The sequence below is a fragment of the Leiobunum rupestre genome, chromosome 5 (genome assembly GCF_980474605.1).
Source record: "Leiobunum rupestre chromosome 5, qqLeiRupe1.1.hap1, whole genome shotgun sequence".
Taxonomy (NCBI): Eukaryota; Metazoa; Arthropoda; class Arachnida; order Opiliones; family Sclerosomatidae; genus Leiobunum; species Leiobunum rupestre.
The window spans coordinates 7,427,458-7,453,015 of NC_143388.1; the positions used below are offsets into that span (position 1 = coordinate 7,427,458).

General features: G+C 33.0%; 1 protein-coding gene across 1 annotated transcript in view; it reads right to left on the reverse strand.

Moving 5' to 3' along the window:
- The window catches only part of LOC149943436 (uncharacterized), a 70,084-nt gene extending 47,428 nt beyond the window's left edge, over positions 1-22,656 (reverse strand). Inside the window, exon 1 of the mRNA XM_090175216.1 lies at positions 22,263-22,656. The gene's annotated coding sequence lies outside the window, so the exon portion shown is untranslated. The remainder of the gene's footprint in view (positions 1-22,262) is intronic.
- Positions 22,657-25,558: the final 2,902 nt, after the last annotated feature.

Consider the following 25,558-nt stretch of genomic DNA (forward strand, 5'->3'; position numbering starts at 1 on the left):
CGAGTTAAGTGAATTAAAAAATTTACAAAACGGTACTTACCGAAATATATTAAAAAGCTGGTCCACTCGTAAAATTTATAAACTTTGCATAACCGCTTTATAAAATGCGAGTGTAATCCCGCGCACGTGCATGGACTATATGGATACAATTTATAATTAAAAAGAGCGTCAGTGTCATTAGAAGTCCCCGAGGGAAAGTTCCTCTTATTTGGAGCGTGGTCTCATTCCAATCCCGACAAATTGGTGGGCGAGAATCTTCCAAACGTACCCCCATACCTCTATGTGGGCCATACTTCGTTACCGAAATACCCGCCTTACAATAATCTCGTTGGGTTCAATAGATTCCCGATTTTAAACGGTTTCCAAATTACCCGATCTTACGTCGCGTGAAAAGATTAAAATTCCATTGACTTTTTAGAAAAAAGTAATATGTGTTTAAGACCTTAAATTAGGTCCTTTTTGTTTCATGCCGCGCAGGTACGCTGAGGGGGGGGGGGGCAGGTTGTTAACGTTTCGGGTAACTTACGTATCGTTAAAGCGAAGATACCCGATACATTTTAAAGACGAAATTAGGCGAAAACTTTCAATATGAGAGTCGTTGTAGCGCGAAGCCGCTATGAATGGGTGGTCATGGCTGAAATTAAATAAAACGCTACTATGGAAGATACGCTTCTCTGGATTTTGCGTATCGACAGTCTTTGACGAGGGGTCGGACACTTACCAAAATCCCGTACACTTTGTCTAAAATCGCAAAATCTTTTAACTCTCTCTATGGTAAATTAACATTGAAATCCCAAAATCACTTCAAAAAGAAATGATAAAATTGCCAAAATCTCTACTAAATCCCGAAATCCCGTACAAAATAATGGCAAGTATCCGACCCCTCGCGGGCTTTGATGTATTAGATTATTTGTGAAATTTCATATTTTGCTTCATTAGAATGTAGATTTAGTACATAATTTGTATAAATAATTTATAATTTTCCAGCTACTCCCGTTATCAATATGAAAGTTACTTATTAATCCTAATTATAAAAGAAAAATGAAATAAATTTAAAATACCAAATAGATTGTCTTTTCCAAGGGGTACAAGTTTGGTTTTATGGTTTTCTATCGCTTTTAGAATATTTTATAGAAATTTCTATAAAAAAAAAGCTTTATAGGAAGTTCAGGGCTCCCGGAGATTATTTTTTCTTAAATTATGGGAATTATAGGAATTTATAGGTACAAATCTCTGGAAAAACTAGGATTATATAGGAACATCTTCCCCATAAAAACCCTTTTAACAAAAGTCAAATACTTTAAAACTTTAATTTTTTCTATCACATTTAATATTTCTTCAATATTTACTTAAAACGGGTTTAAAAATTAAAAAAAGGAAAAAAAATAAATAAAAATATATGAATTTATTACGGACAACTCATGAGATTGATTGTACTATTTAGAAAATACTTTAATAATTTTAAAACATTTTAAAAATAAACATACAAAATACGAAACGTGATGAAAAAGACATCAGCGTTAAGACACAACGTTTCGGAATTAACGAAGTCCTTTGTCAAGTGTGAAAAAAAATTATTGTTTTGGTTTATTTGAAAAATCAGATTCCATTTACAGCAGCCAAGTAATAAGTGCTAACCTCAGTCCTAGAGGTAATATATATACATCATGGGCAAGCGTAGAGACATTTTATACAGGAAGTTATTCTGAAAGGGTTCCCTTGTGTTTCTGTACCAAAAGTATACAATATATCTCTTATGCCCATCTAACTAACTTTATAATGTTTAGTAAAATAATGTTTATAATAAATAATGTTTATTTGCTAGAAATTTACAAAATACGTTTTTGGCTAAAAACCTCGTACAGTAAATATCAAGTTTAATATAGGTAGTTTGTAATTTTTATGTAATTTTATATCATTGGAGTTAGCGCTTTCGCCTCGCAGCAGGAGGAGCCGGGTTCGATCCCAGCTTGTGGCACTGGGTGAAAACTCAGAACTACTCCTACTGCGTAGAGTTTGCAAGTTCTCTCCCCTCTGGTTAAAGGGGTATTCCCACCAGTTCTTCGGTTTCCTCTTTCCATAAATACTTGCCGATGTTAATGGACCATAAATTATTTTTAAGGGTGTTTAATGTTTTTAACTTTTTACCGATATAAAATGTCTAATATCAGTAAACATACTACAAAACATTAATAGTGTTACATTGTTAATCAGTTTAAACTAATCTAGAGGTTTAGTTTTACTTTTAGATTCGAAAAAATGAGGCGAAAATGCCGCTTTATTTAAATTTGCAAATAATATTAGACTAGTCATGGAATGAAAACTTTTTTATGTTTTTCGGAAAAATACGGAAATTTTACGGAAAAAAGGACTCAGTCATTTCCCGGAAAATTTTCCGACTTACAATACTATTTTTTCTATATTTTTTGGACGGAAATTAGGCTTGTTTCAGACAAATTATTATTTTTTGGGCGGTTTTCATATACTTATTGGGTGGGCGTTAAAATTTCGATCTGGTAACCCTGTTAATGGTAAAAGTTAGTATAGGGAGCTGTTGGCTCGCGTGGCATGAAGGGCTTGCCACCACCCTCCTACGCATTGTAACCCAGCCACATATTTAAAGGCATTAAAGGTCGCTAGATAACTTGGGCCTAACGTGGAGCCTTGGGTATTAGCCTAGCTGATTATTATTATTCTTACTATATTATAGCCAATTTGCTAATATTGAAAGGTAAGTACTTCGAGCCGGCGAAATTACATGTTTCATTTCAATGGCCTATGTATAATCCTTAAGTTATTTAATTGCTATGGAGCTATGACCTATCAATGATATTTAGATCGATCGTTATTTTTACGATGTTTCTTTATAAAAATAACTAAGACATAACTTTATAGTATACTAATTTTTTCATCAGGAAATGTTTGTACGGGTAATGTTAAAAATACCAATATTGCAAATACCACTCCCCGGCGTAGAATTATTTTTGGTAATAACCTAATTGTATTTATTAGACAGATGTCCGTTTTTCCAATTTCGCCGGCGTTTTTTCCCCAAAAGGAAAAAAAAGTTGACCCAAGAACGTATTCAGGTAAACAGAGATAATGTGGTCGCGTCGTGAATCCCGGAAGGAAAACCACGCCCCTCTACCTTCGCCCGCGTAATCTTCTTAGACCCCAACGCCGCGAAATTTTGACCTGTGGCGACGATCCGGTGATTTGACATCGGCGGCGGTAGCGCGATCGGCGTGCGCCCACTTTTTTGTAGGCGAACAAAAATTTAAATGCCTAGGTTTTCTTCTGTAAGGTCACCCTTTAAGTTTACTTCCCACCAAACAAATACCCTGGTGGTAGGCCAACCGCAGAACATGTTGGCCTACCACCAGGGTATTTGATTGGAAGGAAAGTAAATTTAAAGGCTTCAAAAGTCGCTTGATGACTTAGGCCTAAGGTGGCGCCTTGGGTATTAGCCTAGCTGATTATTATTATTATTATTATTATTATTATTAGAATACCTAGGCCTTTAACGGTGGCGGCGGCGCGGCGTTTATATGAAATTTCGTAGAAAATAAACTGTCTTATATTTGCACCACCAAAGTAATAATTGAAATGTGATAAAGAAAGAACTACATTTTTGTTAAAGCTACAAAGAGACTGATATCAACGGAAAATGTGGTAGCCCTGTTAAAAAATATGTTAAACCCTCAGTGATGTGCCGGGAAAACATCGGTGGCGGCGGCGGCGGCGTCGAAATCTTCCCGGTACAATCGCAGCCTCTCTCTGCGCGTAGGTGGAGAATATCCATAAAAGAGATTGTTCTAGGAAACTTTAATAGCTTCCAGGAAACACGAAAACAGAGGCTATATATACTCAGTTGCAGGTTAAGAAATGCAAAATATCTAATACATTTGGCGGAAAGATACTAGCATGAATTTCCGGTAAATCGGCGGCGGGAATTTCGATTTTCGGTTCAATTCCGACATGTTCCTGCGAATGTTATTTAAACCCATTTTAGAAATGTCAATTGCGTAAATTTCAAAGTGATCAATAAATATTTAAGGTAATTATTTTTAAGCTTCATTATAGCGAATTTTTAATATTATGCTCCGAAACAATCATCAAATCGCACGTGGTAATCTCGGCATTACCCGTTCTATACTTACCCTGACCCCGACGAAAGGAATTTTATTTTGGTATGCCTCACTTGAAGTACTAAAAACAAGTTGGCAACCAAAAATACACCTCTCCTCGTAAGAATTGGCCGGTGATATTTTTATTTTCTACACAGCCATATGAAAGTCAGTGGCTAAGCGGTTAACAATCCGCCTGCTATAAATATGACTCGGGATCAATTCCTTTCATTTAATTTTAGAAAAGACGAAATTAGACTAGATTTTTTTAATCTATTTTCTTTTGAATGGCATCAGAGTATTTCTTTTCAACTTCTTCAACTTTCATAACACCTACAAGTATCGTTTATTCCCATTCGACCGAAATCCCATTCGACCGAATCCCATTCGACCGAAAGAATTTTAAAATGTAGCCCAATTGGCGGAGTGATTTGGTATTTTATTTATAAGGTATGTACTATCGAAGATCCATGTTTAGGTTAGGTTAGGTTAGGTTAGGTTAGCTTAGGTTAGGTTAGGTTAAAAATAGCAATTTGTATCTTTCTTTTTATTAAGACGGAATAAATAATTATTATTGATGTATAAATACCCTCCTTTATTAGCTATCCGCTCCATTGCAAACGACTTCAGTAACTAAATTGAAAACATAGCAAAAGCCAATTTATATAGCAGCGTTCGGTCGAATGGGACACATAAAAGCGTTCGGTCGAATGGGACACATAAAAACCGCACGTTTCGGCGGAATTCGGTCGAATGGGACACCTCAAAAACCGCCTTCGGTTGAATGGGATTTCGGTCGAATGGGACTAAAGCACAAGTATGGCTTGGGCTAATTCCACTTATACAAAGTTTTTATCACTAATAGCTTTTATTTGCTAATTAAAAAATTGAAAGCGAACGAAGTTTGATTTTGCTTTATTATTATTATTTCTAACGTTCATTGTTAAGGAAATCTAAAAATTCGAAAAAAGTGATAAATAGTAACCAGTGTTCCCGGGTGGTAAATACCACCTGACATTTATTGTGGCAAATAGTGGCAAAAAGTGACATGGCAAATAATGATTTTTAGTGACAAATTGACATATAGTGGCAAATATTAGAAAAAGTAAAAATACTAATAAAGTTTTCGTATGAAATACCATAAAAGCATTTTTAGGCTATTTTTGTAATTATCCTACGCGGGGTTGCCAAGAATTGGGCTATTTTTTATATTTATTTTATTTTATTCATTGCTAAAAGTTATAGCAAATAAAGTGTTCTAAGAGTAGAAAATTATTTGTTTCCCCTATTTGTCATTATATGCCATTATTTGTCACTATTTACCAGTGACATGGCCTATATTCGAAAAAAGTGACATTTTAGGAACACTGATAGTAACTAATTTTTGGAAAAGTGACTTTTAATGAAAGATTATAAAAAAGGTGATTTGAAGTGAGAAAAGTTACTCGGAATCAGGCCTGTATTCTCCGTTAACCTTAATGTGTTCTTGGTTGAGCAGATGGGAAGAATATGTAACAAAGAACGAGTTGAGTTCTCTCTCATTCTTTCATTATTTTCGCCGATTCTCTACTTTAATCTTTTTTTCGAGCTATTTTCTTTGAAACGGGCTTTCGCTTTGTAGTTGTTCTTTTGTGCCGAAGCGCGCGTCTTTAGCTCTTCTCCTCGATAAAAACGACTACGTCTCTAAAACGGGCCTCGACAAAACCACATTCTTTCTCGAGAAAATCAGGAAGTCAAACAAATTGTTCTCGTAAAACAATTCCCTTCAAAATGCTATATTGGGATTTGAAACGCGTCAGGAAAAAGGTGTTAATTTGTAACGGACTTAATTATTGCTGAAGTACGATCACTCTTAATTACTTATTTTGATCGTTATACTTCGTATTTCCTGTTTAGAAATAATTTATTCGAAGTGACAAGTTTTTGAACATTTCGTTGAAGCAAGAATGTATTTATAGCGTAAGTAATATAATAACAATAAGTTCGACACTTATTTTCAATTTTTTACATCCTTATACTCTTTACAGACGAGGCTTGTAAACCCGGGTTTAGATCCCGTTTTTGAAACCAGAGCTTATTTAGCTATACTGAAATGTGCTATAAAAATTTAACTTTGGTTTACTGAACCCAGTTTTATTAGCCCCGTCTGAATAGGGTATAAAGCAGTAATAATGACGGTAAATTTAAAGGCCTAGTATTTCTTCTGCCTGTTTTCCTTTAAGTTTACTTCCCGCCGCGCAAATATCCTGGTGGTAGGCCAACCGCAGAACACGTTGGCCTACCACCAGGATATTTGCGCGGCGGGAAGTAAACTTAAAGGAAAACAGGCAGAAGAAATACTAGGCCTTTAAGACATGATGCGATGTAAACATACTCAATTTCCCGCTGAATTAGCTTAAATTTAAACTTCACGAAGCCGGCGCAGATAGAGGTTCCGACATTTGCAAGTTTTACGTACAGGAATTTGAGTCTTAAAGTGATCTCAGGAATCAAAAACTGATTTTGAGATTTCAAAGCACAATTTTCGGGTTTCTTAGGCATATTTCGAGATTTTGAAACCGACTTTCACCCAGATTTCGGAATTTTCAAGTTGATTTCAAGATTTCTAAAATAATGTTTCTCTAGAGCAGCGGTTCCCAAATTTATTTTGCTATGGAACCCTAAATTATCCACCTAATTCTGGTGGAACCCCAACTAATTTTTTTACTTATCTTAAAAGACTCTTGACATAAACAAAGATGGCCGCGCTGCGAATTCTCGGAACCCCTGTGATCTTTCCACGGAACCCTAGGGTTCCGCGGAACACCTTTTGGGAACCGCTGCTCTAGAGTGTACATTAGCGTAGTAAGTCGGAATATTTTCATTCCATGATTAGTCTAATATTGTTCGCAAATTTAAATAAAGCGGCATTTTCGCCTCATTTTTTCGAATCTGAAAGTAAAACTAAACCTCTAGACTAGTTTTTAATGGATTAACAATGTAACACTATTAATATTAGACATTTTATACCGATAAAAAGTTTAAAAAAATTTATGTTTCAATTTTTTATTTTACCGATTTGCGGGAAATTTTCTGGAAAATTTTCCGCATTTTATTTTTCCGGAAAATTAACAACACTATATTAAACCATGGACAACAATACCTTTTATATTTTATTTTATAGTCATTCTTGGTTAAAGGGGAGTAGGAACTAGACGCAGTATTTCGTAGTTTTGGTTTTAACAGAAGTATATACACTTTCTGATCTCTCTATACTATAAATGATATTCAATTTTGGAACCAATTTTCGCCCAGATTTCAAGATTTCAGAAATCATTTTTTTTATACGAATGTCGAACCCCTCTGCGAAGATACATAGTTCACAATTTTAAAGTTCAGATGGCTATTTCGCACGTAAGAGATATATTATTTACGTCTGGTTTTAAAGATAATACCTCATGGATAGCACATACGGGGAAATCTTTAAAAACCTCAGTGTAAATGATCCGCCTACGGATTTCGGGGAGATCTTCGAAAAAAGTATTTTTGGGGAGGTTCATGACCCAGACGTTGTAAGATTAAGCGAGAGTACCCGTACAGAATACACCACCAGTTCTCTCTGGCCGCGTTTCGTTTGCTGGGGTCTGTGTCCTTCAATTTGCGGTAAGGATCTCCGTAACCTTTCAAATATTATTCTGGTTTCTTGTTTCAAACGAAGGTTTTTTTATAGTGAAAGCATAAATTTAATTCAAGATTATAATAGATGCTTTTGAACCTGATATTATAATCTCATTTAGCCCGTTTCTGTAACAAAAAAAAACCTGCCGAAAAATTATAAATCTTGAGTACAGCATTATAATCACGATTCTACTCCAAGACATATTTGTATTAATTGTTTTGAGAGAGATGCTAAAAAATTAAAAATAAAATACAAAAATAAAATAAAACTGAAACATAAAATTAAATTAAATTAAATAAATTTTAAATTAAAACATAAAATAAAACTAAATTAAAACGTAAAATAAAATTAAATTAAAACATAAAATTAAATAAAATTAAAACATAAAATAAAATAAAATTAAAACATAAAATAAAATAAAATTAAAACATAAAATAAAATAAAATAAAATAAAATTAAAACATAAAATAAAATTAAATTAAAACATAAAATAAAATAAAATAAAATAAAATTAAAACATAAAATAAAATAAAATAAAATAAAATTAAAACAAAATAAAATAAAATTAAAACATAAAATTAAATTAAAACATAAAATAATATAAAATTAAAACATAAAATTAAATTAAAATAAATTAAAACCAAATTAAAAAAATTATTGCAAAATTAAATAAAGTTAATACAAAATTAAATAAAGTTAATAAAAATTAAATAAAGTTAATACAAAATTAAATAAAGTTAATACAAAATTAAATAAAGTTAATACATTATTAAATAAAGTTAATACAAAATTAAATAAAGTTAATACCAAATTAAATAAAGTTAATATAAAATGTAATTTAATTTAATTAAAAGGGTCGTGGTATTAAATACTTTAAAAGAAGAAGCGCGTGGATTGTCAAATTATAATTTATTTAACAAATTCGGGTGTAAAATGCTTCATAAGGCCTTTAACAAATATTTTATACATTATATATTATATTATTTTATATTATTATATATTATATTATTTTTTATTAATTTATATTATTTTATATTTTTTTAAATTATATTATATTATATTATATTATATTTAATTTTAAAAAATTAATGTGCTATCTGAAAATTACGACCTGGATAACCTTAACAGTACTAATAAAACCTTCCAATATCATTCCTGTAGAAATAAACCAAGCGATTAGCTGTTTGTTTAATTTTTCATTTATGTGTTTAAGTCTCATTTTAAAATTATTTTTAACCGGAAAAAGAATGAATCATTCCGTTTTGGTATATCTAACAACGCGCAAAAATAAATGCACAGTTCAACAAATACGGTAAATTATTTTCTAAAAGAGATAATAAATTGTAAAAAAGTCATAAAATAATAATTCTAAAAATATTAAATAGAGGAAATTAGCCGAGAACATCCACTGATGTATTTTAAAAGGCGGGTTAGTGGTTTTTTGCGGTAGAGGTACAAATACACGCTGTCTAATTATAAACAAAAGATCGAGCGCGTAGTCGAATCGAAAAGAAAACCTTTTTGCGAAGTACTTTAACGAGACACTAAACCGACTCTCAGCTACAGGTAGAAGAAGTGTTGACGCTGGCTGGTCAAGCGGAACGCCTCGAGAGAAAGAAGTCGGGGGTGGATGACTGGCCAAGAGGAACTCGAGCTTCGGCCGACCACCAATGTGGACAAAAATACATTACGCAACTCCACAATGCTATTTTTACCGGTCATTTTTCAAGGCGGTACGACTGCTTTGAAAGAACTGAAATAGGTTACGATGGTAGTGGACAATCGCGCGGGAGGGGGCCTTGACCGCCCTCCGATTTCTTTGAATACGCCACTTCAAATAGAGACAGCAGCGCCGTCTACACGAAACTCAACAGTTTCTTCGTTATGAATAATGAATAAAGATCTTTGGGTCATAGAAACGCTTACTTAAGAATGAGATTAAAGTAAATCTGATTTGATTTATTTTAATTAATTTTTATTATTTGTCGATGTTGCCTTCCCCATTTAAATATTTGTATTTTAAATAGTGCTGTTAATTTTCCGGAAAAATAAAATGTGGAAAATTTTCCGCAAATCGGAAAAATAAAAAATTGAAACATAAATTACTTTTTAAGGGTTTTTAATGTTTTTAACTTTTTATCGATATAACATGTTTAATATCATTAAACATACTACAAAATATTAATAGTGTTACATAGTTAATCAGTTAAAACTAGTCTAGAGGCTTATTTTTACTTTCAGATTCGAAAAATTGAGGCGAAAATACCGCTTTATTTAAATTTGCAAACAATATATTAGACTAATCACGGAATGAAAACTTTTTTATTTTTTGCGGAAAAATACGGAAAATTATCCTACAACGCTAATTTTAAATAATTTTTTTTGAGTCATAGAAACGCTTACTTAAGAATGAGATTAAAGTAAATCTGATTTGATTTATTTTCAGTAAATTTTATTATTTGTCGATGTTGACTTTCCCATTTAAATATTTGTATTTTAAATATTGTTTTTAAAACACAACAAAGTTTACATTTTTTAATTTAAATTATGAGGACCGAACGATTATTAATCTAAAAATAATTTAAATTTTAAAATGAAATTTAAATTTAGTACACTTTCAAGTTAAACTTCTCACTCGTTATTTTTTATTTCATCTTACAATAAACCTAAAAATACATTTACAAATTTTACAAATAAATATAAATTTCGTATTTTTCAAAATAAAATAATTTTACATGATGTTAATCACGAAATTTCATGTAAAATTTATCACTCGATGTTTTTCAATAATATAAAAAAATACTTCAAATATACTCACAAATGTTAAAATTAAATAAAAATTTGGTATTATTTCAACAGGGTTGCCACAATATTATCAGATTCAAATTCCCTGACTTTTTAAGGCCAAAATTAGATTACATTTATCAGAAGTTAATAAATTTAATCATCTTATATTTCAGAACAAATGTTATTTCAACGTTAAAAAAAATTTCATAGATCTAAATAATATCAAAATTTGCCATAGATCTAGAGTAAAATTACTTTAAAAAAATGTCAAGATAAAACTGAATTCCATAACCTTTTACAAATCCTTAAAATTCCCTGACTTTTAACGCCCATTTTTATATTCCCTGATTTCCCCTGACGTGTGGCAACTCTGTTCAAGTAAAAGAAAATTACGAAATTTCAAAATATCAAAAAGTTTATAATCACCAGATATTTCAATATTTAACTATTAAATAATATTTTCATTTTGTTAACTAGTTTCGAATAAAGTTAAAATAATTGGGAATTAAAATTTCCTAAAAATCGTTCAAAAGAACTCGGGAGTGTCTTAAAGCTGGTAAGAAATATCCATAAAGAATACCTTTTCTTAAGCCTATAATGTATTATTTATTGTTTATTTCTTGTATTTCCAGACAGACCAGACTCTCCTGTAAATAGGCAGAATAATTTCGCATTTAAATAACATTATGTTTATAAGTTTGAAAATGGAAGAAAAAATAATCGCCAGCTGATTTACGAAACGGCCAAGTCGGTAGAGGCACCACTTTGCGAAAATATTTCTATTTTTTAGAATGGTATTTTCAGCAGAGGAGTTAGATGGCCTCAATTGCAAATTAGAGATCACGAAGAGGCTCAATCCGGTTCCTCGAGCCCCTACGCGCCAGTACCCCCACCGAAATACCACCGTCAGATCTAGAACCATTTGCTCTCGCCACCATCAAATCTATTGTATTTTCACTCGGGCAAAAAAGGAAGATGGCTGGCAGCCCACCTGCGGTTCTTGTAGCGCAGTTATTACCAGGTACTCTCCTTTGTGAAATACCAAACGATTCGGTAAAAAACATTGTCTCGCTTATTTTCCAATTTGCCTCCAAAATTAATGTTTGGGCGTGGGAAATATCTATCAAACATTTATTAGCGAGATGTTTAAAGAAAGGATATAACAATAAGATTTCGCGTGGTATATTAAACAGTGTATTAATTAATATTAATTTTATTAATATAGAGAGATTAAAGGGGTAATAAATCTCCTTGACATTTGAAAAAATAGCGACGGGGTTTTCAAGTTCACACATACGCCGCGAACCAAATTGTCGCTGTATGTAACTTCATGGTAACGACAGTCAGGAATCTCTTTCAAAATGGACTTCAAAATACCCGAGGTTCGTTTCAGATTCACCATAAGAAACTTTAAGAACGGTGTCTATGGATAAACTTTAACTACAATTTTAACAAACATTTCAGATAAAAATGCCTGTAAAAATTTAAATAAAAAAAATATTAATTTCGATCAGAATAAAGTAGAAAAATAAATTTCCCTTAAAATATTTCAATCTAAAATGTAATCTCATAATGAATATTTAGATTGCAAAGAATGTTTATACCAGGATATCAATATAAAATCATTATAAACTATATTTGAACCAAACAAACCAATATTTATCATTGTAAACAATATTCTAACCAAGCAGATCAATTTAAAGCAGTATAAACAATATTCATGCCAAGCGGATCAATTTAAAGCAGTATTAACAATATTAATGCCAAGCGGATCAATTTAAAGCAGTATAAACAATATTCATGCTAAGCGGATCAATTTAAAGCAGTATAAACAATATTCATGCCAAGCGGATCAATTTAAAGCAGTATAAACAATATTCATGCTAAGCGGATCAATTTAAAGCAGTATAAACAATATTCATGCCAAGCGGATCAATTTAAAGCAGTATAAACAATATTCATGCTAAGCGGACCAATTTAAAGCTATATAAACAATATTTATTTCATGAAGATTAATATTATCATTAATAACAATATTTATACCAAGCAGATCAATATTAATCATAAACAATATTTATTGCACGAAGATCAATATTAATCATAAACAATATTTATTGCACGAAGATCAATATTAATCATAAACAATATTTATTGCACAAAGATCAATTTAAAACATTATAAACAATATTTATTGCACAAAGATCAATTTAAAACATTATAAACAATATTTATACCAAGAATATCAATATTATTCATAAACAATATTTATTGCACGAAGATCAATTTAAAACTTTATAAGCAATATTTATACCAATCAGATCAATTCAAGGCAATAACTTTAACGGAGAAAGCCGTATGTGAATATCTCTCCTGAAGATAATACCGTTAAAAGCACGGGTTCACTTTGAAATAAACGCTGTAAAAGGGACTTTGATATGAACTCTTTTTAAATGGAGATTTCGAGCAAAAACGTTTGCGGAAGCACGACCAGAACGGGTGCGTAAGATTCCTTTCACAGCTTGAAATGAAAGGGCACCATTTCCCTCGTCGACGGTATATCATACCGGTCTTCGTGAAATAAGATTAAACGTGGAGCCGGATACAAACGATGCTATAACACACACGTACAGGGTGTTGCAATTTCCGACAACCCAAAAATTTGACGGGCCGGACATTTGCCTCTTTTGTGGACGGGATTTTGGATTTTTTAAAAATCCAGGATTTTTTATTGTGGCTTTATCATGCAAAGTCTATGGGAGCGAAATTCTTGGATTTGTGGTTTTTTTTTCCAAATTTTGTTCCGGAATTGACCAAATGTGCGACCCCTAGATAAAATCATATATTTTTCGCCTCGCAGCGAGAGGAGCCGGGTTCGATCCCAACTTGTGGCACTGAGTGGAAACTCGGAACAACTCCTTCAGCGTTGAGTTCGCAAGTTCTCTCCCCCACCCCCCCCCCCTGCCCACACCCCATCGGTACCGAGAGCTTTTCCCGAGTTCTTCGGTTTCCCCTTTCCATAAAAACTTGTCGAGGTTAACGGTAATAGTGAGTGTAGGGAGCTGTTGGCTCGCGTGGCATGAAGGGCTTGCCACCACCCTCCTACGCATTGTAACCCGGTCACCTGTTTACGGGCATTAAAGGTCGCTAGATGAATTGGACCTAAGGTGGTGCCTTGGGTATTAGCATGGCTGATTATTATTATTAACAGATTTCAAGGAGTAAATTGTAGAACACGGTGGAAAATCTGGGAAAAGTATTTTCAACAAGAACCATTTTTCATCTAAACACACAGCTAGCTCCTACATTAAATCCTTTTTACGATAAATTAAGCCTTTTTTCAATTCTATAGAGCCACCAAGCGGTCAGCGCAAGAAGCTCTCTTAGTTGTGCAGGATTAGGGCTCGGCGTTCGGATTATATCCATATCCGAAAATTATCCGAATAAAAACTTATTTGTTGCATATTAAATCGTATAATAGTCGTGGAAAATATTCATAAATAAACAGTTAATCGAATTTTTTATGTTTAATTGAAATTTTGGCGTTTATTTTATCCGTTTCCTCGAGCTCTATGCAGGATTTTATTAAAAAAAAACCGTCCGGTGTTTGGCAGCTAAGACATTGGCCACCACGTAGCTCTTTATAAACTGAAGAGGCCAACTGAATTAATAAAATGTATTATTGTCCTTAAATAAGAAATTAAATCGGATTTTTTTTTTGCTAAAATGGAAATACATAAAAGGACCACAAAATATTTATAAGCTAACTTGTTTCCCGCGCTAAATAACCCAAATTCTGATTGGTCGTATCTGCTATCACGAGTATACGGGCGAGGAGGAGCTACATGAATTTCGGGCAGAATTTTCCAATTGATTCAGTGGCCCTTTAAAATGCAACAAACATTTTTTTAAAGATTTCCTGTGATAAATAGAAATCATGTATTAATACTTTTAGGGTAGCACCTTCATTGTTTTCCAAAAATTAAGAATTCAGGAACAATTTAGCTAGCTACGCCACTGATTTATGTTTACACAAAATTTGTTTAATTCAATTTTATTTATAAATTACTATTAAGTTTTAATACCGAATTAATATTCATTTTTAATACACGCATTAATATTAATTTTTAATACACGCATTAATATTAAGTTTTAATACACGCATTATTATTCATTTTTAATACATAAATTATTATTTATTTTTAATACATAAATTATTATTCATTTTTAATACATAAATTATTATTCATTTTAAATACATAAATTATTATTCATTTTTAATACATAAATTATTATTCATTTTTAATAAATGAATATTCATTTTTAATAAACGAATTAATATTCATTTTTAATAAAAGAATTATTATTCAATTTTAATAAACGAATAAATATTCATTTTTAATAAACGAATTAATATCCATTTTTTATCATTTTTAATCAACTAATTAATATCCATTTTTAATCATTTTTAATCAACTAATTAATATCCATTTTTTATGATTTTTAATAAACGAAATGATATTCATTTTGAATAAATGAATTAATATTCATTTTTAATAAATGAATTAATATTATATTTGAATAAATGAATTAATATTCATTTTTAATAACTTAGTTAATATTAAATGAATTAATATTCATTTTTAATAAATTAATTAATATTAAATGAATTAATATTAACTTTTAATAAATTAATTAATATTAAATGAATTAATATTCACTTTTAATAAATTAATTAATATTAAATGAATTAATATTCATTGTTAATAAACGAATTAATATTAATTTTGAATATATTTGGAAAATGTGTAAACTTGAGACGTGAATCAAGTGGCATCCATCCACCCTGTACAGCAGCGGCAGAGAATAAGATGGTTAGATATGGCTTGATAGCATTATGCCATAAAATATCGGAGCCGCTCGGCGAATAATAAGTTCTCGGACATGAGCTGGTAAGGCAGGCAGGGTGTGTCCGGAATAAGGGATGGATATATTCGTTCGAAGCTTATCTCCCGACGCGATCATAAAGAATCAACTTAGTTTACTCTATGAGGAAATGCTCGCGAATATTCGTAATAGGTTCCTAATATCCCGTCTACGGGCTAGAATTTAAGAGATTAGCTGTTCCCCGAAACTTAACGATTATAGTTTTCACGTTGCTAGTTAGCCCATAAATATCAGATCTGATTTTTTAAATTTTATTTTGACGTCACAAAATATATTATTCATCTCCACCTATATTACATTCAGCCCATAAATAAAACACTTAATTTATGCTGGTATCTCAAGTATTTGAAAAGGTTCGAGATTATTGGTAACACCAACAATTAAATTAAGAGGACTATGCCTAAGCTGGCGCTACATCCGGGTTTACCACAGATTTTTCAGGTTAAAATTCCCTGACCTTTTCAGAGATTTTCCCTGAAAAAATATGACAATTTTTATCTATATTTTAGTAAACGTTTTCGACTTGCAACAAAATTAAATTGCCTCACTTTTCCACGCCATTTTCACTAGTTCTTAAAATTCCCTGACTTTTCCAGGTAATAATTAGTGTAGGGAGCTATTGGCTCGCGTGGCATGCAGGGCTTGTCACCATCCTCCTACGCATTGTAACCCGGCCACCTGAATTAATGGCTTTAAACGTCGCTTGATGACTTAGGCCTAAGGTGGTGCCTTGGGTATTAGCCTAGCTGATTATTATATACCTTTATATACCCTGACACAACATTATAGGTGGCTTTCTCGCTTTGCATTCCAATAGTTATTTTTATAAAATAACCTTGGCCATCTTGTTGAAATGTTGCCTCCCCGCTTCAGCTGTGGATCCGTTTTCTCTCCCACTAAAGAGCTTATGAACTCATTCTTAGGCATTGGCTGAACTATTCCAGGGCAACATTTCAACAAGTTGGGCAAGCGTAAAGACATTTTATAAAATCAACTATTAAAACTTGACAACGAGCGTGCGTCGCACGCCGTCATTAAATATAAGTGAGAAGTGTTGCGTAGATAAATTTTCAGCAAATATTTGTATAAATAAATATGTATATATATAAATAACTTAAATTAAACATGAATACGTGCACGATCCTTTAAGGAATAATTTAGAAATCGTTAAATTTATTTCATGAAAACGAGAATCATCATTACAAAAGTGTAGTAATAATTCCAAGAGTAAAAGATTCTTCGAATCACAAAACGTGCGCTGGAATAAATATTAGTAACAGCTTCAAGGCGACAAGTGCATTTTGGATGACCACCGTTAAACTTTCTCATTGAGACTATTGTACAATATTAACAAATCCAATTCGTAAATCCAAGGTTCAAACAACTCATAAACGTGGATAATTCGTCACCCTCATTAAGCAGACGTTACTTTCATCCGCGATAACAAACAAAGGGTCAAATAACGCCTTTCCCAGAGACCACACAATGCGAATCGATCCCGACGAGCGTGAATAACTACCGGCCAGGTGTTTCCGAAATGCGTGCTTCCAAATAAAAACCCCGTTGAAATTTAAAAAAATAAAATCCTTCGATTAAATTTAGTACCGGTAGCAATCAAAAATAACCTCGAAATTAGAAAACAGAGTTGTGAAAAAAATATAGAATAATAAGTAGAATTCTGTTCGAGTGCGGACGAACACGCGAAGGGGCGGGTTAAGCGACGCTAACAATGAAAGAGGTCAGGTCGGTCTCCTTGATTGAATTGAAAGCGTCGGAAGCGAGCGTGTCAGGGTCAACTTGTCTTCTTCCGCTTTCGAGGAAGAGCGATTTTACGGGCAAATTCGTAAAAGTATAGCCGCCGTACGGGCAAACACAACGCGCACTCCGTTCTCCCATTGTAGTTAACAGTTCGAGCATTACACTACAGCCCGATACACCGACCAGCAACAAGTTCTTCGCTTGGTTTGGAGAATTAAATATCCTTTCTGCTTGAAAAAGAATTGAATTCTTTGGTCGGCGAGGTTACGAAGCTCCTCTTTATAAGGATTGATTGTTTTTCGTTTAAGGATCGTGATCGCGTTAAAGGATAATCGCATCGGGGCAGCCGATTTTGCGAAGGGGTGTCTTTTGACCCGAACAGAGCGCCTCTCGTTTTTTCTACTTCTACCGACGCCAGCACGCGCCCCACCCGGGTTCTTTTGTTACCCGAAAGATCAAAAAAGAAAATTCCGAGAAATAAAAGAGAAATTTCCAAGTAGGAAGTAATTACCCGGTACTACGAAATTTCAGGAAGTACTAGATTGAAAATGGAAAAAATATTCTCCGTTTTGCGCGAATGCCAACTTGACTTTCGGTTTCACTCGTTTTTTTTAAGAAATTGTTTAAATTTTTTGAGTAAACAATTTTAATATTGAAAGAGATCAATAATTTCCATTTCTTTTGAAAAGCGGAAAATTAGAAATTTTTCATTCAATACTGGCCCGATCTTCAAGTTCAAACAAGTTAAATTGTTGACATATTGGTAATTAAAATTCACAATTGCAAAATAAAATTGACAGTTTATATTTTTGTGTCATCTGATATTTATACATGATCTAGTGAAATGTCACAAAACTTAAAAAAGATTTGCTATCTAATTATAAAAATTATTTGTAATGTTCGGTAAATGTTGTTTACTGTTGGAAAATTTTGTTATTATATAAAATATATTAACCAATTCTGTACAATTTGGAAAAATCAAGCTGGTCAATACTTTTAGTAAATTTCATGAAAATACTGCTCGTAATAACACTTTCAGCATAATAATGTGCATCAAATATCTTAGATAATTCTGTACAATATCGTCCAAATAATGAGCGTCAAATATATTAGACAATTCTGAACAATTTCCCCAAATAATGAGCGTCAAATATCTTAGACAATTCTGTACAATTTCGGTCAAACAATGAGCGTCAAATATCTTAAGCAATTCTGTACAATATCGGTCAAATATGTTAGACAATTCTGTACAATTCCGGTCAAATAATGAACGTCCAATATCTTAAGCAAATCTGTACAATATCGGTCAAATATCTTAAACAATTCTGTACAATTTCGGTCAAATATTGAGCGTCAAATATCTTAAGTAATTCTGTACAATATCGGTCAAATATCTTAGACAATTCTGTACAATTTCGGTCAAATAATGAGTGTCAAATATCTAAGACAATTCTGTACAATTTCGTCCAAATAATGAACGTCAAATAAATTAGACAATTCTGAACAATTTCCCCAAATAATGAACGTCAAATATCTTAAGCAATTCTGAACAATTTCCCCAAATAATGAACGTCAAATATCTTAAGCAATTCTGTACAATATTGGTCAAATATCTTAGACAATTCTGTACAATTTCGGTCAAATAATGAGCGTCAAATGTCTTAAGCAATTCTGTACAATATCGGTCAAATATCTTAGACAATTCTGTACAATTTCGGTCAAATAATGAGCGTCAAATATCTTAAGCAATTCTGTACAATATCGGTCAAATATCTTAGACAATTCTGTACAATTTCGTCCAAATAATAAGCGTCAAATATCTTAGACAATTCTGTACAATTTCGTCCAAATAATGAGCGTCAAATATCTTAGACAATTCTGTAACATTTCCCCAAATAATGAGCGTCAAAAATCAACTGCCAAAAAATTCAAACACAAAGTAACTTTAACAGTGAAAGGGACGGTATCTAAAACGCGAGATTGTCAGAACCATGTCAGTAAGTAAAAGTAAATACTAAATAGTGTGTCAATGAAACGAAAATGATGACTTCGAAAATGATTCACTTTCCTCATAGGGTATAGCTGTCAACGTTGGTAATAGTCGTGAACGATATCACGCATCATTGCACCAGCACCACCACGACAACAAATATATGGGAATCTCTCGGGAGGGGTGATGCCAACAGATAGAACTAACCAGAGGACATTCGACTTACTGCAAAGTGCATTAACTGATTAAGCTTTCCTGGAGCGACTGGCGGCATGCGCGCGTTTAATTAGAGGAAGAGGCAGCGTGAGCTTTATTACCTTTCCCAAATTTGAATAAATTATCGACGAGAAAGATTTTTGACCTTGAGCATGTAATTTATAGTCACGGCATTGAGCTTTTTATTTTCGTTTGAAAATCCTTATTAAAAACCAACTATATCAATTTATTTATTTATTTTACCACTTCGTAGCTTTGCCTATTGACGTTATTTTGGGTGCGTTTTTTATGTATAGGAAAATTCATGTGTTAATAGAAACGTGAGTTTCGTGTAACGTTTCACGTGCATATAGGTTGGACACGTGTTGGAAAAATACACATTTGTTGTAAACATGAGTTTCGTGTAACGTTTCACTTGCATATAAGATGGACACGTGTTGGAAAAATACACATTTGTTGTGAACGTGTGTTTCGTGTAACGTTTCACTTGCATATAGAATGGACACGTGTTGGAAAAATACACACTGGTTGTAAACGTGTGTTTCGTGTAACGTTTCACGTGCATATATGGTGGACACGTGTTGGAAAGATACACACGTGTTGTAACAGTAACTTTTCACATGTAATACAAGTGTTTGGTTTGGTTTCCACGAACTTCTTGATGTGTAAACAAACATGTGGTCTAGCCTTTACTTCCTCATTTCCGTCTGTACCATCAAGAGAGCGGAAAATAAGAGAACAATATATCTTTCGACAAATTGTTCCAGATCTAACGTTTTTAATTTAGTTGACTTAATGGTCCACAAAAATTTCTTGTTGCTGCCAGTTTCCTATTATACAAGGTTCATACCACTATTGGCAAACCCAATTTTCCTGGTATTTAACTGATTTTCACCTGTTTTTTCACTGGTCTTTCCCTGTTTTTTCCAGGTGCCAGAACATCCAATGTGTAACTCTACGTGTCATTACAAACTTAATCTTTTCGTGAAGAGGTATAAGGTTACTCATTTCATGATTAACATTCAAATTAAATTTATTCCATATAATTATATCTTGAAAAAAAAATTATTTATGTAAATTTGCACTCTTTAAGTTTAGGGCAAAATTTCTGAACCCTCATAAATTTCCATGCCTTTTCTGTCGACAATCTTATGTAATTTCCCTGATATTTCCAAGTCTGTATGATCTCCGTTTTAAATAGGAATGTGCAAAGTGTATCGCTGTTTTATAAAAACTGTAAAATAAATAAACCATTCTCTTTTAAATACGCGACAAAGGTTCGAAGATTGTCTTTTCATAAAACTACCTGTACGTGTACATTCAAATTCGAATCTAGTTTGGAAATTGAGCCGCTGCAGTAACGAAAACCCGCGCATTGTTCCATTTTAACAATGTGGGAAAAAACTGGATCTGATTCAGGGTCGTTTTCGTCTTCGGGTAACGGAAAAGCGTATGTCTATTGAAATTAACATCACTAGATTGACGAAAAACCAAAATGAAAATACGTTGTTTGCCAACATCGGTCGTTTAACCTCTCCACGCGCATTCAATTAAAACCGGTTTATTCGGGATCAATTCGAGTTCTTTCGCAGGATTATAAATTACAATTATAACTGAATAAGATTCAGTTTCTTTGGGCGACTCGGTCAACAATTTAACGAATCTATCAAAATTAAAACCTCACAACAAATATTTAGCCTAGTTTTCTTTCCGTCTCATTAAAAAAATGTTTACGATGAAAGTGTGAGTGGAACAAAACCGGATTTTTCGGGAAATTCGACAAACCGTGGCCCACCGCATCGGCCTTTATTTCGATATTGCAATAGCCGATTCGAAATTACCTATATCGAAATAATAAAATGATATTCGCGTGCCATAAGTAACATATAAACTATAAGTATGCCAATCAGCAAAAATTATAACCGAACTATTACTAATCAATAATCAGCTAGTTTTAATATCCAAAACTAGCCCAAGTTAGCCAGAAACTTTTAATGCCTTTAATTCAGGTACACGGATTACAGAGCGTAGGAGGGTGGTACCAAGCCCTTTATGCCACGCGAGCCAACAGCTCCCTACACTTACTATAATTATTATTACCTTTAACTTAAACAAGTTTTTATGGAAATGGTTTAAGGGGTTTTCCCCCGAGTTCTTCGGTTTCCCCTTCCATAAAAACTTGTCTAGGTTAACGGTAAAAGTTAGTGTAGGGAGCTGTTGGCTCGATCTCGTGGCATGCAGGGCTTGCCACCACCCTCCTACGCATTGTAACCCGGCCACCTGAATTAAGGGCTTCAAAAGTCGCATGATGACTTAGGCCTAAGGTGGTGCCTTGGGTATTAGCCTAGCTGTTTATTGTTTAGAATTCGGGGGAAAACCCAATTTAATCAGTGGAGAGAGAACTTGCAAACTCAACGCGGAAAAAGTTGCGAAGAGTTTTCACCCGGTAAGAAAATAAGCATTAAACAATAGGAAGTGTCACACTTATATGTAACGATTTTACTCATGACGTGAAAAGTGAAATTTATCGGCGTTAAAACCAATTTAAATTCGTCAATATTCAAAGCACATTAAAAATCCCCTGTTCCTATATGAATATTCAATAAGGAAAGATTTAACAGCCCCAAAGTTGACAGCAGTGAGAAGTTAGTTTGTCGAAATGTTTTCAAAACCCTATAGATAATGACAATCATCGAAACAATAGCCATCTCTATTGATGTCACCACTCCCCCATCCGTTAAAATTTCACCCCTTTCCGGTACAAGAAAAAAATAGCACATACCTGTAATTAGTTCTTTTCCGTTGACTTTACACCCGAGTAACAGATAGTTGGCGCGATTAACGGTGGAGTTACTAATGAATATGCATGTTGAATATTCAAATCGCCTTCTCTACTCTCTCCTACGTGAATGCTTTTTTCGCGTCTTTCCCGTCAAAGTTGAAGGCAGTAAACCCACCAGAAATGGCCTCAATAACGTATACAACACCTACTCGACTACCAAAAAATCCGTGGTCCTTATTATTAATTTTACTTTCATTCGCGGTACCTCTTCAGGCCCGCGGACGCAAAATTAAAACCGTGTTTCGAGGTTTCCCGGAGTCGCCGACGAACAGTAATTTGATGCGAGACGACGCGAAAAAGGCCGCTTTATCTTGGCGTGGCGCTGCTGCAGTCTCCCTTCCCGGGTTTTTCTTTTCAAATCCCACGCGCCGTTCACTGCCGAATAAATAGTCCGACCTACGTACCTGGTATCGAACGAACGCCAAATGTCTCGAGGAAAAAAACGTAGGTGGACATTGACGACGGCGAAAAAGTCGGGAATATTTCCTACATCTTCGCCTACGGATCTTATTTTAACCGAAATTACTTTTTTTTCACTTTCTACGAAGGAATTTTTGGGCGAAGGCGTCTTCCCGGTTACTGGTTGTCAATGTACGTCCTTTAAAAGGTTATAACCGACGGTCAGTCAACGGTCATTGATACACCGAAATCGGAAGACTACCAACTCGGGGAAAAGTAAATAAATCGCGGCCAAAACTGTTTCGCAGAAGACGAAATTCGCCGAGGTACGCGGTCGCTCGGCTGATTCCCAAAAACCGAAAATTTACGGGCATACGCGCGTAGAAAGAAAAAGTTCTTCCCCCCTCTCTTTAACTTCGCAATAAATTTCCCCCCGTCCTCTATTTTTCGTGACGTAATCTAGCGCTCAATAAGGTATTGTTATTTTTCAACGTTATGGTTCGTGCCATTTAAGAGATAGATAAAAATATGCTGGTACTTAAAGAGATTAGTCCAAAACGGAACAAAGACTCCAAAGAGTAGAAATTAAATTATTCCCCGTTGAAAAATAGAAAATAATTATTTAAAAACGTACGAAATATTTCTCAAATCGTGTTCCGGTCTTTGGAGTTCCATTATATTATTATTATTACCACTCAGATGGGAATTGTTTCAGAAAACTGGCAAATACGCCTTACACAAAACCATTCGCTTCAATTAAATAATAAAGATTTGTTCAGTAGACAAATTCATTAATTCTTACAGGGAAACAAACATTCCAGGTTCAATTTTTACGTTCTTATATTTACCGTAGATGGGAACAATGTAAAAAAATTAATGATAGATATGTCTCAATCCACGGTTTTGAGTAGGCCATTACATAATTGATAAGGGAGAAGACTATTAAGAAATCACCATTAGAGGTCCATTTTTAAATAACCGAAATGTTACCAGATGGCGCCAACAGTCTGAAACGCAGAAATTCAATTTTTTCGAGTTTCTTTTATGAATAATTTCTGTTGGAGTTAATTTTTGTTGACACATCGCTCAAAATAAAGTGGTGTTTGGAATAAACCAATAAATATTTATTGCTTTTTTCGCCAAACGTTTTAAATTGGCGCCATCTAGTGTAATTAAAATAAAAATTGAACCTCTAATGGCTTCGCTATAAATGTTTGTTTAAATTGTTTCTTTGTAAAAAATTGTGAGTTGGTGAATTATAAAAACGTTTAATATAGTATAACCATTTAATAGATATTAAATATTTAAAATTGAAATTTCATCAAAACTATAACACTTATTACAGGTAACGTGACTAATAACCCTCATCCATGTCAGGAACGTATTTATATGCTCTTAAAAATTTTGGAATGTTAAATTATATTGATTTAATTTGTATACATTGGATAAAACTAGGGAAAACAGATAAAATTGGGTAAAATTGGTAAATGTTAACAATTTCATGTTTTTCATGTTAAATTATTTAAATTGAGATGTAAAATTTCAAGAATTTTGATTAAATTGGGTGAATTCCAATAAAATTATGAAATTGGATGAACTTTTAAAATTTGAGTTTATAAAAGTAAAATTTGTAAACGTATTTATAGGCTCTTAAAAATATTGGAATGTTAAATTATATTGATTTAGTTTGGATACATTGGATAAAATTAGGGAAAACAGATAAAATTGGGTAAAATTGGTAAATGTTAACAATTTCATGTTTTTCATGTTAAATTATTTAAATTGAGATGCAAAATTTCAAGCATTTTGGTTAAATTGGGTGAAATCCAATAAAATTATGAAATTGGATGAACTATTAAAATTTGAGTTTATCAAAGGAAAATTTTATAAATTCAAATAAATATTTCAAGCATTTTAGATAAAATGAAAGAAAGCTGCTTTGGAAAAATTGGGTAAACTCACAAAATTTGTGTTTATTATGATTTAACTATTTTTTTTTAATAAAAATTAGAAAATTTCAAGCATTATAGTAAATTTCAGGTAAAATCCATAAAATATTGGGTAAATAGGATAAATTTGTGTAAACTTTAAAAATTTGGGTTAGTCCAGGTTTCATTATAAATATTAACAGGCAATTTACGTAAATTTGGAAAATCGATGAAATTCGGTAACCTCGTATAACATAGGTTTATTCCGTTTTACTAGTTAAATTTAAGTACCTCTTTTGGTCATTGGGTGAAGTATAATTTTTTAATCGGCCGGGATTCGAACCCGAGCCCTCTTGAACGACAGGTGAGCGGTTTTTTTTTAATGACAGGTGAGCGTTCTACCGCAGAACCACGGATACAATTACGCTTTATTGAAAATTAAAAACTCTTCCAGGAGAGGTATATTTTGGCAAGTTTGCCAACTTGTTATTAGTCGCATACATTTAGAATGACTTTTTTGTACACGCGGAAAACATTTCTTAAATACTAAATAATAATTATTATTAATTAGTAAATAGTAATTGAAACCCTCGCAGCCAGCGTGGGAAATAAAGCGTTGGCGCTGCACGAATGTTCGTCTGCTTCTGTATCGCCATCTATTAGCGTTTTTCATTTGATTGCTCGAGATTCACTCCGAATCTGTCTCTGGTGTCATAGATCTCGCCCCATTCAACTAGAGTAAAACAGCAAATGGAACATAACATTAACATATCCCCGCGCTTTGTTGTTTTTCATCTGCTAGTAATATTAATTTTCGCGTCTTGGTCTGCCATTTTGCCAAAGAATCTAAAAGGAACACGCATAAATTTGCTCCAATCTCGATCTCGATCCGTTGATCTGTCGAAATCG